We start from the raw sequence: 8128 nt of genomic DNA, 5'->3' as shown, positions 1-8128 counted from the left end.
GTGGCAATGCCTGCAGGTTGTGCACAAAAAAGAATTACAGTTACAGCATATAAATAAAGTTAATAAGTTACTATTGGTGTCGACAAAACTTAGTATCTGGGGTTATAAAAGTTGACAGTCCTGATGGCCTGTGGGAAGAAGCTCCGTCTCATATGGCTGATCATCCAACTCAGTATCCCGTACCTGCCTTCTCTCCATACCCCCTGATCCCTTTAGCCACAAGGGTCACATCTAACTCCCTCTTAAATATAGCCAATGAACTGGCCTCAACTACCTTCTGTGGCAGAGAATTCCACAGATTCGCCACTCTCTGTGTGAAAAAAAACTTTCTCATCTCGGTCCTAAAAGACTTCCCCCTTATCCTTAAACTGTGACCGCAGGAGATGTAACACCTGTCCTAATACCTCCTCCCTCGACTCCATCCAGGGACCCCGACAGTTCTTCCAGGTGAGACAGAGGGTCACGTGCACCTCCTCTAACCTCATCTACTGCATCTGGTGATTCCGATGTTGGCGAGACAAATCATAGACTCGGCAACCATTTCACTGAACACCTACTTATGCTGGACCGCCAAGGCCTACTGGGTCTCCCGGTTGCCAATCATTGTAACTCCTCTTCCCATTGCCATGCTGACCATTCTGTCCTGGGCCTCTCATTGCCAGAGTGAGGCCACACGCCGATTGGAGGAAAAGCACCTCATATTTCGCTTGGGTCACTTGAAACCCAGCGTCATGAACGTAGAATTCTCTCATTTTAAGTAACTTCTACAAACACTCCCCTCCCTCCTCCACTTGCTATTTTCCCTTGCTCCCTTTCCTCCACTAAAAGACATTAATCAGTCCACAGTTCCACAGTTCCTGGTCTTTGCTGGCTTCCATTACCCCCCTCCCTCCTACAATCAGTCTGATGAAGGGTCCCGACCCGTAACATCACCCATCCATTTTCTCTAAAGATGCTGCCTGACCCGCTGAGTTACTCCAGCACTTTGTGTCTATCATTGCTACTCTAGTTGGTCGGAGGCAAGACATCCTCTGCCAGTCTCTTACTTCCTGACCCTCCAAAGCTTCTTCACCAGACAGAAGTGTTGGAATACTCTGCACCGTCTACAAAATGCACCAGATGTACTAAACTAGGCAACTCCAAGAGCACCTCCCAAATCTGCAATGTCTACTACCAAGGAGAGGGCAGCCGGTGAAGTGGGACACCACCACCTCCACACTCCCCCACACCACGCCGACCTGGGACGATCGATCATTGTCACTATGTCCAAATCTTGGAACATCTACCCAACAAAACCACCAGATGGACTGCAGCAGCTCACCAACACCTTCTTGAGGCCAATTGGAGATGGGTAACGAATACTTGCCTTGTCAGTGAGGTGCACAACATCTTCAAAAAAGGACTAAACAAGGAAGCGACGTGGACATACATGCACACACACACAGAGCTTCCACAGACACCCATCTGATTATCATAAGACATCTGAGGACATGGGTCAGACACACAGAAAACGTGCAGGGAGGACCCAGACTCACACACAGAGCAGACACAGAAATGACACAGACATTCGTAGAGCCTTGACCAGAATTAACTAGAGATAGGGGGAGGTGAGAGACACATGCAGTATCACAGTATTCACACGATTCCTAAACCAGAGATTCCCGCAATACATCGTCCACCAATGGTATGGATCACAGAACCATTTCCAGAGCATTTTTTTAGGATGGGAGATTCAAATATTACTTTGGACAAAAAAAAAATGATATTCAGCATGCTGACTGAAACAGTTTGTGAAATCTTCATCACCTGAAGCGTTTAATCTGCAGCTGCTGAAACCCAGGAACCTTGTCATAAAATGGAACGATCTGCAGGAAAGGAGGAGGAGAGGAGTTACAGTGTTCCTGCTTCCTAAAGAGGCATCAAAACCCAGCAAGGCGAGAGCCAGGCATGTGATGGTGACGGTGTGAGTGGACACACATGGAGACAGTGTGAGTGAGTCAACACATTCTGTGATAACCGGAAGCTACACCCAGTGACAGCAACTGTGTGTATTGAACTCCCAGTGTCAGTGTGAGCAGTGTGGCAACAATGTAAGTGGAAACCCAATGACTCAGTGAAGAAAGCGAATGGTATGTTGGCATTCATAGCAAGAGGATTTGAGTTTAGGAGCAGGGAGGTTCTACTGCAGTTGTACAGGGCATTGGTGAGACCGCACCTGGAGTATTGTGTGCAGTTTTGGTCTCCTAATCTGAGGAAAGACGTTCTTGCCTTAGAGGTAGTACAGAGAAGGTTCACCAGATTGATCCCTGGGATGGCGGAACTTTCATATGAAGAAAGACTGGATAGACTAGGCTTGTACTCGCTGGAATTTAGAAGACTGAGGGGGGATCTTATAGAAACATATAAAATTCTTAAGGGGTTGGAGAGGCTAAATGCGGGAAGATTGTTCCCGATGTTGGGGGAGTCCAGAACCAGGGGTCACAGCTTAAGGATAAGGGGGAAGTCTTTTAGGACCGAGATGAGAAAACATTTCTTCACACAGAGAGTAGTGAGTCTGTGGAATTCTCTGCCACAGAAGGTAGTTGAGGCCAGTTCATTGGCTATATTTAAGAGGGAGTTAGATGTGGCCCTTGTGGCTAAAGGGATCAGGGGGTATGGAGAGAAGGCAGGTACAGGTTACTGAGCTGGATGATCAGCCATGATCATATTGAATGGCGGTGCAGGCTCGAAGGGCCGATTGGCCTTCTCCTGCACCTATTTTCTATGTTTCTATGTCTCTGACTCTACCTGCCTTTGCTGGAATCCATCAACAACAGCAGTGTGAAATGAGTTGCAATTACTGTAACAGGTGAACATGTTGGGGTGGCACGGTGGCGCAGCGGTAGAGTTGCTGCCTAACAGCACTGGCACCGGGGTTCGATCCCGACTACGGGTGCAGTCTGTACAGAGCTTATACGTTCTCTCTGTGACTGCGTGGGGTTTCTCCGGGTCCTCTGGTTTCTCTAAAGTAAAGTAATACTGGGTGAATTGGGACTGTCCAAGGAAAATGTCAAGGGGTATCTGGTAAACCCGGGTGGCATAGTGTAAAGAAACCTCGGTGTCTCAGGCTGATGGTGACACCCAGGAGCTTTGGCACATTGTGGAGAGTATTCTTGCTCAAGGCAAGGCAAGTTTATTTATATCTCACATTTCAGCAACAAGGCAATTCAAAGTGCTTTACATAAAACATTAAATAGCAATTAAAAGCAATTAAAAACAGTCATTAAAGAGAATAGAAAATAAAAACAAGCTAGAATAGCTTGTATAAACAGGTATAAAATACAAGAATAATAGTTACAGTGCAGTGTAATAAATGGATAATTATTTGATTTAATAAAAGGCAGCGTCAAACAGAAAAGTCTTCAGCCTCGATTTAAAAGAACTGAGAGTTGCAGTTTTCTGGGAGTTTGTTCCATATGTGTGGTGCATAAAAACTAAACGCTGCTTCTCCATATTTTGTTCTGACTCTGGGGACAGAAAACAGACCTGTCCCAGACAGCCTGAGAGGTCTGGATGGTTCATAATGTAGCAGAAGGTCAGAAATGTATTTTGACCCTAAACCATTCAATGCTTTATAAACCAACAGTAGTATTTTGAAATCAATGAATTAACAAACTGGAAGCCAGTGTAAAGACCTCAGAGCTGGAGTGATGTGATCCACTTTCTTGGTCTTAGTGAGGACTAGTCCAGCATCGTTATGAATCAGCTGCCGCTAATTGATTTTTTAGGGAGACCTCTAAAGACAGCATTACAGTAGCCAAGTCTACTGATGCATGGGCAAGTTTTTCCAAATCCTGCTGAGCCATAAGTTCATTAACCTTTGATATATTCTTAAGGTGATAGTAGGCTTGCTTTGTAATAGTCTTAATGTGGCTGTTGAAATTCAGGTCGGAGTCCATGACTACACCAAGATTTCTGGCTTTGTTTGTGGTTTTTAACAATGCCGATTGAAGCTGAGCACTGATTTTTAATCGTTCCTCTTTGGCTCCAAAAACAACTACCTCACTTTTGTCTTCATTTAATTGAAGAAAGTTTTGGCACATCCAATCGTTGATTTGTTCGATGCACTTACTCAGTGTTTGCATTGGACCATCGGCCCCTGTTGAGATGGTTATGTAAATATGTGTGTCGTCTGCATAATTATGGTAAATTATTTTGTTGTTTTCTATAATCTGAGCCAGTGGAAGCATGTAGATGTTAAACAGAAGAGGCCCCAGAATGGATCCCTGGGGAACTCCACATGTCATATTTGCCTGCTCTGATGTGTAATTACCTATAGACACAAAGTAGTCCCTGTTCTTTAAGTAGGATTCAAACCAGTTTAGTACTGTGCCAGAAAGTCCAACCCAGTTTTCCAATCGGTCTAGTAATATGGTGTGGTCGACCGTGTCAAATGCAGCACTGAGATCCAGTAATACCAAGACTGAAATTTTGCCACTGTCTGTATTTAAGTGGATGTCACTGAAGACCTTAACAAGAGCAGTCTCAGTGTTGTGGTGTGGTCGAAACCCTGTCTGGAAGACAGCTAAACAGTCATTTAGTGATAAGAAGTTGTTAAGCTGTTGAAAAACAAAATTTTCAATGATTTTACTTAAAAATGGAAGGTTTGAAATGGGCCTGTAATTGCTCATTAGTGACGTGTCTAGATTGTTCTTTTTCAAGAGCGGCTTGATGACTGCAGTTTTCAGGGCCTGTGGGAAGACACCCGAGAGAAGAGACGTGTTTACAATTTGTAGAAGGTCTGAGGCCAAATAATTTGAGACATTTTTGAAAAAGCCTGTTGGCAGAATATCAAGGCGGCAGGAGGAGGATTTCAGATGTTGTACAATGTCCTCCAGGTTTTTATGGTTGATCGCACAAAATTGTGTCATGGCATTTGAATTGGTTTTAACGTGGACACAAGGATGACACACATCCTGTACCTGATGTGGAGGCACTGACTGCTTGTCTAATTCTCTGAGGGATGCAGAGCAACAACAACCTATAATCTCCCTTAAACCATTCTCAGCGGTAGAACAAGCCAACCCAAATGAGAGCTGCTGATCAGATCATGACTTTAAAGTCTTACTTTGAGTGTGAAATCCTTGGCCAGGTTCTGGTATTCGTCTGACTTTGAGTCTTCCAGGTGGTGATTAAAGCTCATGTCCAGAATAAGCTTTGTTGGAATCTTTACAGTGATGCCCTCTGCAAGAGAGAGCACTGAGGTTATCATTACTGATCCAAGTTCCTCCATTATCCCACATCTCCCAAACACCATAACCTTACACGGAGATATTGTCATTCCTTCAATTCCTGTCTCCAATTCCTGCCATGAATATAACCACTCCACCATTGCAACTGTGCCTTTACTGACCATGAATCAAGCACCGGAATATCCTTCCCACAACATTGCATCATTATAACCAACAACACTGACCAAGCTATTTGTCTCCAGATAAATTACATTCTGACGTGTCATATAAGAATGCTTCACAGGAATAAGATCATTTGACATAATGCTGTAGAAATGCACTAGTGTTTTTGATCAGATCTATCGATGTATAACTGGGGTACTGTACTGGTGGGGACAGGTCTGTCACTGTATAACACTGGCGTACAACACTGGTGGGGACAGGTCTGTCACTGTATAACACTGGGGTACAGCACTGGTGGGGACAGGTCTGTCACTGCGTAACATTGGCGTACAACACTGGTGGGGACAGGTCTGTCACTGTATAACACTGGGGTACAGTACTGGTGGGGACAGGTCTGTCACTGTATAACACTGGGGTACAACACTGGTGGAGACAGGTCTGTCACTGTATAACACTGGGGTACAGCACTGGTGGGGAGAGGTCTATCGCTGTATAACTGGGATACAGTACAGGTGAGGACAGGTCTGTCACTGCATAACACTGGGGCATAGCGCTGCTGGGCACAGTTCAGTAAATATGTAACACTGGAAAAGTGTACTGGTAAATGCAGGTGAATCACAGTGTAACTGAGCATGCAATTGTGATAGGCACTAGGTTTAGTTTAGTTTAGTTTCACTCTACCTCATGTGTACGAGGTAAAGTGAAAAGCCTTTGTTGCGTGCTAACCAGTCAGCAGAAAGACAAAACATGATTACAATTGTGCCATCACAGGGTACAGATACATGATATGGGAATAACGTTTAGTGTAAGATAAAGTCCAGTAACATCCGATTAAAGAATAATGAGCTGGATAGTTGTTGGTAGGATGGTTCAGTTGCCCGATAACAGCTGGGAAGAAACTGTCCCCAAATCTGGAGGTGTGCTTTTTCACACTTCTATACCTCTTGCCTGATGGGAGAGGGGAGAATAAGGAGTGGCCAGGGCGAAGAAATGTTGCCCTTGGGGTGGAGATATAAAGGAGTGGAGCGACTATGGTACGTTAACTTCAATGAGTTGCAGATAAAGTTGACAATGCAAAGTATTCCGGGAGGAAATGAGCCACTTCCTGAATGGAAAAATGTCTGTCCATGAAGCTAAAAGTGTGAACAGTTTTAAAACAAACACACAGCTTTTATATATCTTTCTGCATTTAAACTCTGCCCCTGAATTAACCTCGGCCTCAGGAGCTTCACAGAATTCTAGTTCTGACACTAGACACTTCTGACTGGTCTTTACAACTAAAAATCTACTCTCCTCTCCAATCAGAAGGGCATTTATACCATTTTAGAAAAAGCACGAAGATGCCGAAATGGAAAATACTGCAGATGCTGGACCTCGGAAATTAGTCAGAAAAATCCTGGATGTACTAAGCAGTGAAGAGTTAACATTATATTGTGAAGCGAACATTCCTCAGGCCTGAGTAAAGTACAAGGTTATCATGCTGAAATATTTATCCTGTTCCTCTCTCCAGGAATGCTAAGGACTGCTGGAATTTTCTGTCTGAAAATACTGGATCTCTGAATCATTTCTTATTGTTCAACGCAGTCAGCATCTGAGGGAATCTGATTGGAATTGCTCGACTTGTTGGTTGCAATAAAAGGAAACTGACTTTTACGGCACCTTCCCTAGTCTTGAGAATCCTGAAGTACTTTAAATCCAATAGTTTAGTTTAGTTTAGATTAGAGATACAGCGCGGAAACAGGCCCTTCGTCCCACCGAGTCTGTACCGACCAGCGATCACTGCGCACTAACACTATCTTGCACACACTAGGGACAATTTTACATTCAAACCGAGCCAATTAACCTACAAACTTGTACGTCTTGGGAGTGTGGGAGGAAACCGAAGATCTCGGAGAAAACCCACGCAGGTCATGGGGAGAACGGACAAAAACTCTGTTACCAGTAGTCAGGATCGAACCTGGGTCTCTGGCGCTGTAAGATAGTAGCTCTACCGTTATGCCACCGTGCCGCCCTTATTTATTCGCCAATAGTTATTCCGCACTCTGTATCTTCCCCTTTGCCCATCTATTGTACGAGTTTGAACTGATTGTAGCTATGTATCTGACCTATTTGGATACCATGCAAAGCAAAGCTTTTCTTGGTACGTCCGACAATAATAAATCTGAACCTAAATCTAAACCGAAAATGTCCACACCAGAACTGTGCACAACAGATCAACTGGCAGAAATATTCACAGACGAGACACATCTTGTGGTGCTGGCTCGAAGGGCCGAATGGCCTCCTCCTGCACCTATTTTCTATCTTTAACCTCTCACTACACCATTCTGAGGTCGCCACCTGCCTCAAAAAGACCACTATCATTCCGCTGCTGAAGAAAAGTAAGGTGTCATGCCTTAATGATTACCATTCAACGGCTAAGACATCCATGAAGTGCTTTGAGAGCCTGGTGACGGAGCACATTAACTCCACCTTCCCAGCCAGCCTTGATCCACTGTAGTTTGCTTACCGTCACAACGGGCCCACACCAGCCACCATGTCCCTGGTCCTGAACCCATCTCTGGAACACCTCGACACCAACATCAGATTCCTATTTATCAACTACAGCTCTGCCTTCTACACCATAATCCCACCAAACTCGTTGTAGATGTGGCCCAGTGCATTAAAAAAGACAAGACTTCCCACCATTGACTCCATCTACACTTCACGCTGCCTTGGAAAATCAGCGAACATAATCA

Source organism: Rhinoraja longicauda, chromosome 21 (genome assembly GCF_053455715.1).
Source record: "Rhinoraja longicauda isolate Sanriku21f chromosome 21, sRhiLon1.1, whole genome shotgun sequence".
Classification (NCBI taxonomy): domain Eukaryota; kingdom Metazoa; phylum Chordata; class Chondrichthyes; order Rajiformes; family Arhynchobatidae; genus Rhinoraja; species Rhinoraja longicauda.
This window is presented reverse-complemented; position numbering follows the sequence as displayed.